Raw genomic sequence first — 7,972 nt, forward strand, 5'->3', positions numbered from 1 at the left:
TGGGGGATGTGAGTAAGTTCTTCCTAGACTCTCAGTGCTGAGGTCAGAGATTGATTTAAAAAGAATTAGAAATTTTGAAAAGGCTAAGAAATTCCAAGCAGGGCAGAATTCCTAAGAGAGATTAGCCTTTTAAAATTACTGACTCTCTTTTGAGGACTCATATCATTAAGGATTTGGAGATAAAGAGAAACTTTGGATGAGTAATACTTTTATTTTGAATTTTAAATATTGCACTGATGTTTTTAAAATAAAGCAACCTCATCAAAGTAATAGAAGCACAAGATAAGCTTCCCATAGTGGAACTTGCTTCCACCCATGGCTGTTAACTACATTAATTGGTTAACTAACAAGTGCGTCAATTTGGTCCTTGGTGGGATAGCTGGTTTCTCCTTCTTTCATTCACCATTTATTGAATGCTAACCCTTCATTTGCACCATTTACTAGGTGCTAAATGTGAAGGAAACACACTTGGACCTTCCCAGAGCTTAATGTTTCATGGAAGAATGCAGAAAAAACCATTTTAATAGATTTAAGCCATCTGTTTCCAGAGAAAGGAAGCTGGGGATTGACCATGTAACCTATCATCTGTGCAAGAGGAGAAAAGTACCCTATTGTCAGTCATTTCATTACTGGTGAAACGAAGGTGTTCTACACAGATTTGGTTTGCAGGGAGGCAGCATGGAGAATGTATCGGCTGGGAACCAGAAGAAAACTGAGCTCTAGGACCGTGTCACCCTGTAATAAACTTTTTTTTTTTTTTTTTTTGAGACAGAGTTTCACTCTTATTGCCCAGGCTGGAGTGCAATGGCATGACCTCAGTTCACCACAACCTCCACCTCCCGGGTTCAAGTGATTCTCCTGCCTCAGCCTCTCAAGTAGCTGGGATTACAGGCATGCGCCACCACACCCAGCTAATTTTGTATTTTTAGTAGAGATGGGGTTTCTTTAGGCTGGTCTCAAACTCCCGACCTCAGGTGATCCACCCACCTCGGCCTCCCAAAGTGCTAGGATTACAGGCGTGAGCCACCATGCCCAGCTGCCTCTAGTAAATTCTTAAATTTAGGTAAAAGGATTCCACTTTCCTAGGCCTTAGTTTCCTTTCCTAGAAAACAGTGGGGGCGGGGGCTTCAGTAGATGGCTAGAGGCTCCATTTAGCTTCATTATTTGCTATCACTCAAAAACCTCACCGTCCTGAGAAAGGGAGCCATGATTAATTCCTCGTTGTCTTGGAAGAGAACGAGTTGTGGTGCACTAGCCAACGCACAAGCAAGCTCAGCCCTGAGCCAGCGGCTGCCTTCCCTCTTCTACTGTGGCTAACCACCACTGGACCTTAAGGCAGTTGTTGGAACCAATAAAAAGAATGTTCCTCCTTGCCCTGGCCGTAAGTACAAGTGGTTATTTGCAAAGCTACATCATGGCCTTCATGAGTGAGAGTTCACACTTGGGCTTGGTGTAAACACTCTGCTAGGAACGGAGAACTTCAAACAGTGAAGCTGAATTCCAGTGTAGACACTACCTAAGCAAGCGAAGAATCAATTTGGAGGGGAAAATTAGAGACGTCGGGATGGAGTCCAGAAACCACGGGGTGGGGCGCGGTCATCGGAGGCGGGAGAGGGGCCACCTGAATGATTTTTCCCTGCGCAGCTGATGAACACATTAATCTGGGCAACCGAAGAGCCCTAGCAAACTACTGATACAGCTGTGTTTGGGCCCAGGTGTGCTGAATCTGTGCCAGCTCTTCACGACCTTAGATCTAATGAGCTGGGGACAGGAACTGGAACCTGACGCTTGTGGGCTCCTTTGAAGGAAGAGGGGGAGGAATGAAAAGTGGAGAAAAGAGGGCCGGGCACGGTGGCTCATGCCTGTAATCCCAGCACTTTGGGAGGCAGAGGTAGGCGGATCACCTGAGGTCAGGAGTTAGAGATCAGACTGGCCAACATGGCGAAATCCGGTCTCTACTAAAAATACAAAATTTAGCTGGGCGTGGTGGTGCACATCTGTAATCCCAGCTACTCGGGAGGCTGAGGCAGGAGAATTGCTTGAACCTGGGAGGTTGCAGTGAGCCAAGACCACGCCACTGCACTCCAGCCTGGGCGACAGAGTGAGATTCTGTCTAAAAAAAAAAAAAAAAAAAAAAAAGTGGAGAAAAGAGAGCCCACAGGAAGGGGACACTGTTTCGACTTTGTTTTCTGGTTCTTGTACCTTACCTGTATTCGAAAACTAGGCCTATCAGACTCGCAGCAAATATAAAACGTACCTTTACGGAGAGGACATATGGGCAAGGAATGATTTAAATTCTTAGCCAATTCCTCTTGGGGTTTAGACACATTGTCACTCTCATTAAATGAAAAATGTGAAGGATAAATTCTTAGCCAAGATCAAAAGGGAGTGGTGTTTGGAAGTAGCGATAGGGAAGAAAGCGGGCTTTCTCGCAGTCAGAGGCCTAATCTCACCCCGCCTCCACACCGCACCCGGATGAGGGTTCCTTCCTGGAAGCTTTCATGTGTCTCAGAAGAAAATAATTACCATCAGAGCCACTTGAAACACAACAAAAGAAATCCTTCCTTCTTATTTTATAGTCACGGGTTATTTTAAACCCCAAATGCTATTTCTCAGTTTAATCGCTAAACTTGGTTTCAATTGACTTTTAGTCACTTTTCTTGAAGTCGAGAGCATAAAACGTTTCTCACAACTGAGAATATTCAAAAGAATGTGTGGCAGACTCCAAATGCAATTTCAGGAAGAGAGGGCCAGAGGGGTTTAGACAATACAGCACCTTTTTCAGAAGTCTATTGTCCTCTGTTGAAGAGGTGAGAAATTTGTCTGTAAAAGTCCAGGCCTGCTTATTTTAAAATATCTAATTTTATACGTAACGTTCTTATCTGATAGGCAGCATTAAGATCATCTTAAAATGAACTAGGTGGAGGAAAAGGGCAAAAACATGATATACAGTCACAGGAAACAGTTTAGATTTTCCTTGATTGGATTCCTTCTGGGAGAGATTCCCTAGGACCTCCAGAGCCACACCCGGCTCCTTTGATGACTTTCCAACTTATTCCAGCCACCGATGGTCAATCCCCAAGGCGCCTCAAATAACGGTGGGTGTCCAATGAAAGGCCAAAGTAGTTTACCCGAGTGTCTAGTGAGTTCTGTTTCCAATAGTGGGGTTTTCTGAACATCTCACATAATGAAGACAGAGTGGAAGTTATAGAATTTTATACTCAAGAGGCTTTGAGTCTATCCCAGAACCCGAAGCAAAAGAGAGTCAGGCAACTTTATAAGAAGCCCTCATTGTCTAAGGGCCTGTTTTGTTCAGGGAATAAGGGCTAATGCTAAAATGATCCTTCTGACTTTGTAAATGATTTCCAGATAACTCAAGGGCTTAGGGATGTCTCCAGGGAGTACGCAGCGGATGACAGTATCGGCCTGAGGAGCTGGAAGTGGACATGTTCCTGGAAGGAAGTGATTTGGGGTTTCCCAAGGTCGCTGGTTTTGGGGCAGAGAGGAAGCCAGTTCCAGAAGCAAAGGTATGAGTCACAGAAGCCCACTGGGCCCAACTCTTGCTGAGAGGACAGGCAGAGGAAGGGGCAGTGGGCATGCATCCAGCTGGAGGTGGGCCTTGTCAGATCTGGACATCTACCCCGTGGAATCAGAAAGACCTGGCAGAAGTTCCCCACTCTTTCCCCCCAGGGGAGGTGGCTAATTGTAGTGGATGAGAATCCTGGGCATTGGCATGAGACAGGTCTGAGCTTCTGTTTTGAATCCTGGTTCTGATACTGCGTGACCTTGGGCAAGTTACTTAACATCTTTTAAGGTCTGTGTCACGCACATCCGTGTGAAGAGAGTCCACCAAACAGGCTTTGTGTGAGCAACAGGCTGTTTATTTCACCTGGGTGCAGGCAGGCTGAGTCCGAGAAAGGAGTCAGCAAAGGGTGGTGGGATTATCATTAGTTCTTACAGGTTTGGGACAGGCGGTGGAGTTAAGAGCAATTTTTTGTGGGCAGGGGGTGGATCTCACAAAGTACATTCTCAAGGGCGGGGAGAATATTAGAAAGTACCTTCTTAAGGGCGGGGGAATATCACAAAGTACATTATCGAAAGGGCGGGGAGGGTGTATTGCCATAAGGTCAGTTATGGGTGGGTGGGAACAGATCACAATGGTGGAATGTCATCTTTTGTGGTTCTTCAGTTGCTCCAGGCCATCTGGATGTGTACGTGCAGGTCACAGGGGATATGATGACTTAGCTTGGGCTCAGAGGCCTCATCTCCAGAATGGTGCAATGATCCCTCCTTCGCAGATGTGTAGGGTACTTTAAGTGAGATGAGATATGTGGAAAGGTGATTGCGTGCTCAAGAAATGCTAACTGTGAGGATAATTAAGGTTATTAGGAATGTGTCACGTTTCTGGTTCTGTCCAAGATGCAGAGCAACATGTTTGCAGCAAGACAGGGCAAGCAGGAGAAGGTGGAGCCAGGACCTACCATTAGAGTTGCCAGGTGGATGAAAACAGGGACTGCCCCTTGTGGGGGTTCTGTGGTGTAGACAGGACACTGCTGGAGTGTGGCAGGCCTTCACTCTTGCTGCCCTTTAGCCTAGGGGACCACCTAGAAGGCCAGATCTCCTGCCCTGGGGCAGCAAGGCATTCAGGACAGCACAGGTCTGGCCTGCAGACATTCGCTACCAGGAAGTCTGATCATGGCAGCAAATTCAAGCTCTGGGTCTATCGGACTCTACTGTAGAATTATTTAGTAGAGCTAATGGAATGAAATGCCGCTGGGGATTCCAACCTCTTTTCTCTATTTGACTGACAGTGGAATCTGGCCCCAGATTTGTGGTGATAAGGAATCAGATAAACTCTACAGAGATAGTTTGAGTGGTTGGGGTCAGGATGACCACTTCTGATAGCAACTCAGTAATACCGAATTCATTCACATTATCTCATTGGTTCCTCACACCAACCTGTGTGATGGGCAGTAACTCAAGTGTGATAGTTATTCCCATTTTACAGATGAGGAAAGTAAGGCTGGCAGAAGTAATGGGACTTGTTCAAGGTCACACAACCAGAAGGTTGTGAGGTCTGGGCAAAGATACAGGAGGTCTGACTTAGATGTTCTACTTTCCCCACTAGGTCCTGTGAGGTGTTTCTTCGGGCTTGAAACTTTATCTTCATGAATGTAGGCTTTTATCTTTAGAAGCAGACAGTGAAATAGGGCTTCATGTGCAAGGAAGCAGGTAATGCATTTGGGGCTTTTGTCATCCGTGCTCACCTGTCCCAGGTTAAGGGGGAACTAAACTCCGAGATACTTTTTTTTTTTTGACAGTTTCACTCTTGTTTCCCAGGCTGGAGTGCAATGGTGTGATCTCGGCTCACCTCTGCCTCCCAGGTTCAAGCGATTCTCCTGCCTCAGCCTCCCAAGTAGCTGGGATTACAGATGTGCACCATCACCCCCAGCTAATTTTGTATTTTTAGTAGATTCAGGGTTTCTCCATGTTGGTCAGGCTGGTCTCCAACTCCCGACCTCAGGTGATCCACCTGCCTCAGCCTCCCAAAGTGCTGGGATCACAGGCATGAGCCACGGTGCCCGGCACGCTCCCAGCTACTTCTCACTGTCCTGTAAATTGGCCAAGACAGCAGTAATTAAAGAGCAATGCTTTGAAAAGCAGGTTTAACGTTGGGGGCTGATAGAAGTAAAAGCCCTTGAAGCTGGCCTCCTTTCCCCAGTCTGCAGACCCCCAAACTTCAATAAAGAGCCAGGCGGGAATGTGGACAAAGCAGCAAAGTCAGGCCCTCCAGTGTGACTTTGGCCAGGAGGGCTTTGAAGCGCCCTGCATCCCAATCACATAATGCTGTGTCATGTTAATAGCAAATCTTGGTATTTTTGGTTACATGAGCTAATCAAGTTCCTTTCTTGCATAAGCCACTGTACCTTGAGTTTCTATAATTTGCATGTGAAAAAATACTGATGCTGATGCACTCGCTACAGATAATTTCCTGTAGATTTCTTGCCATGAAGTATGAGAAGCTAATATGCCATCTAAAACTAATTTTCAAGCAAAGACACGTAAAGTATTCCCTTTAGCTTCAGACTCACTAACCAGCATACTGTGCCGTCTCCCCATTGTTGCTGTGTCCTCAAAGAATGCGAACATTACTCAAATTTCCTAAGGTGGTCAGCTGTTCCTTGCCAGCTCAGATGATGCTCTTCCCAGCCCTGCTTTCTGCGTTCTATCAGCAGTCATAAGGACAATTTTTGTGGATTGGTGATCCACAAGGTGTCATTTTCAAAAAGTGAGAAATGACTTATCATACGTCAATCCTACTCCTAGATATTTATCCAAGAGAAATGAAAACATATTCTGCACAAAGAACCCTATATGAAGGTTTCTAGCAGCTTTGTTCATAGTAGCCCCAAACTGGAAGCAACCACAATGTCCATTAACATGAGAATGCATGACAAACTCGGGTCTGTGCCTACAGTGAGACACTGCTCAAAGACAAAAAGGAATAAAATGTTGATACAGCAGCCACATGGGCAAATCTCACAAGTGTTATGCTGAGTGAAAGAAGCCAGGCGCAAGAGAGTGTGAGCTGCCTCGTTCCATTTAGTCCAAGTTCTAGAACAGGAAAAAGTAATCTGTAGTGAGAGAAGACCTAGGGTGGTGTGTAGTGGGTTGGCTGCAAAGAGCACAACAGATCTTTTTTGGGGAGAGTGAAATGCTGTGTGTCTTGATTCAGGAGATGGTTTCAAAGGTGTATACATCACTGAACTGTACATTTAAAATGCATGTATGTAAATTAAACCTCAAGTCATTTTTTAAAGGTGAGGTATTTTGGGGTTTTCTTAACTTCCTTTTAAAACGTGTAATGTTGCTGGGCACAGTGGCTCATGCCTGTAATCCCAGCACTTTGGGAGGCCGAGGCAGGCAGATCACCTGAGGTCAGAAGTTCGAGACCAGCCTGATCAACATGGAGAAACCCCATCTCTACTAAAAATACAAAATTAGCCGGGCATGGTGGTGCATGCCTGTAATCCTAGCTATTCAGGAGGCTGAGGCAAGAGAATCGCTTGAACCTGGGAGGTGGAGATTACAGTGAGCAGAGATCGTGCCATTGCACTCCAGCCTGGGCAAAAATAGTGAAACTCCATGTCAAAAAAAAGTAAATAAATAAATAAATAAAGTAAAATAAAACAAAATTTGTAATGTTTATACTTAAAACAGCATTATCCAATTTTCCTCTATAAATACTATAAGTAAATCATATTACGGAAATGCCGTGTACCAACTACCACAAACATGCACATCTGGTTCCTACCTTTGCGTTTCATTCTCTCTATTCCTTCTATTTGAAATATACTGTTCCCTCTTCTCTCCCTGGCAGAATCCTGTATAGCATCCCATCCTTCCTTTGTTCATTCATTCAGCAAATGTTTATTGAATGCCAGGCCCTGTGACCGGCGGTGGAGCTACTGAGACACATAAATCAGGGGCCCTGCGCTTTAGGGACACCTACTAGAAAATGGAGTTTTACTTGAATGCCCTTAGATTTATATTCCAAGCATTTTCTGGCTAATAAAAAGACTCTGTCAAATATTGTTAACCTGGAGGGTCCAGCCTGCTCTGTTACGTTACCTAAAAGTAGGCTGGTTATTCCATACACATGTATTTCACAGCCTCCCTAAAGCTTCTATGTTAACTTTTAAGACATGGAATCATTAAGAAAGCTAACAAGGCAGAAGAAAAGCTCTAAGAAACCAAAGAAAAATTGGCTTAAATGTATTTCTAGGTCAATGATAAAAACACAATAGAATATGGAAATGTAAACACAAATAGAACAAGAGAACTTTAAAATAAAGTGATAGTTACCATGTGTCTCAGGGCTGGAGGACCACCTGGCCTTGCTGGCCTCTTACACCAGAGCCTAGGCCATAGCTCATAATTTTGCTGATATTGGCATCTTTTTTTTTTTTTA

The sequence above is a fragment of the Rhinopithecus bieti genome, unplaced genomic scaffold, assembly GCF_001698545.2.
Source record: "Rhinopithecus bieti isolate Rb0 unplaced genomic scaffold, ASM169854v2 scaffold_32012, whole genome shotgun sequence".
Taxonomy (NCBI): Eukaryota; Metazoa; Chordata; class Mammalia; order Primates; family Cercopithecidae; genus Rhinopithecus; species Rhinopithecus bieti.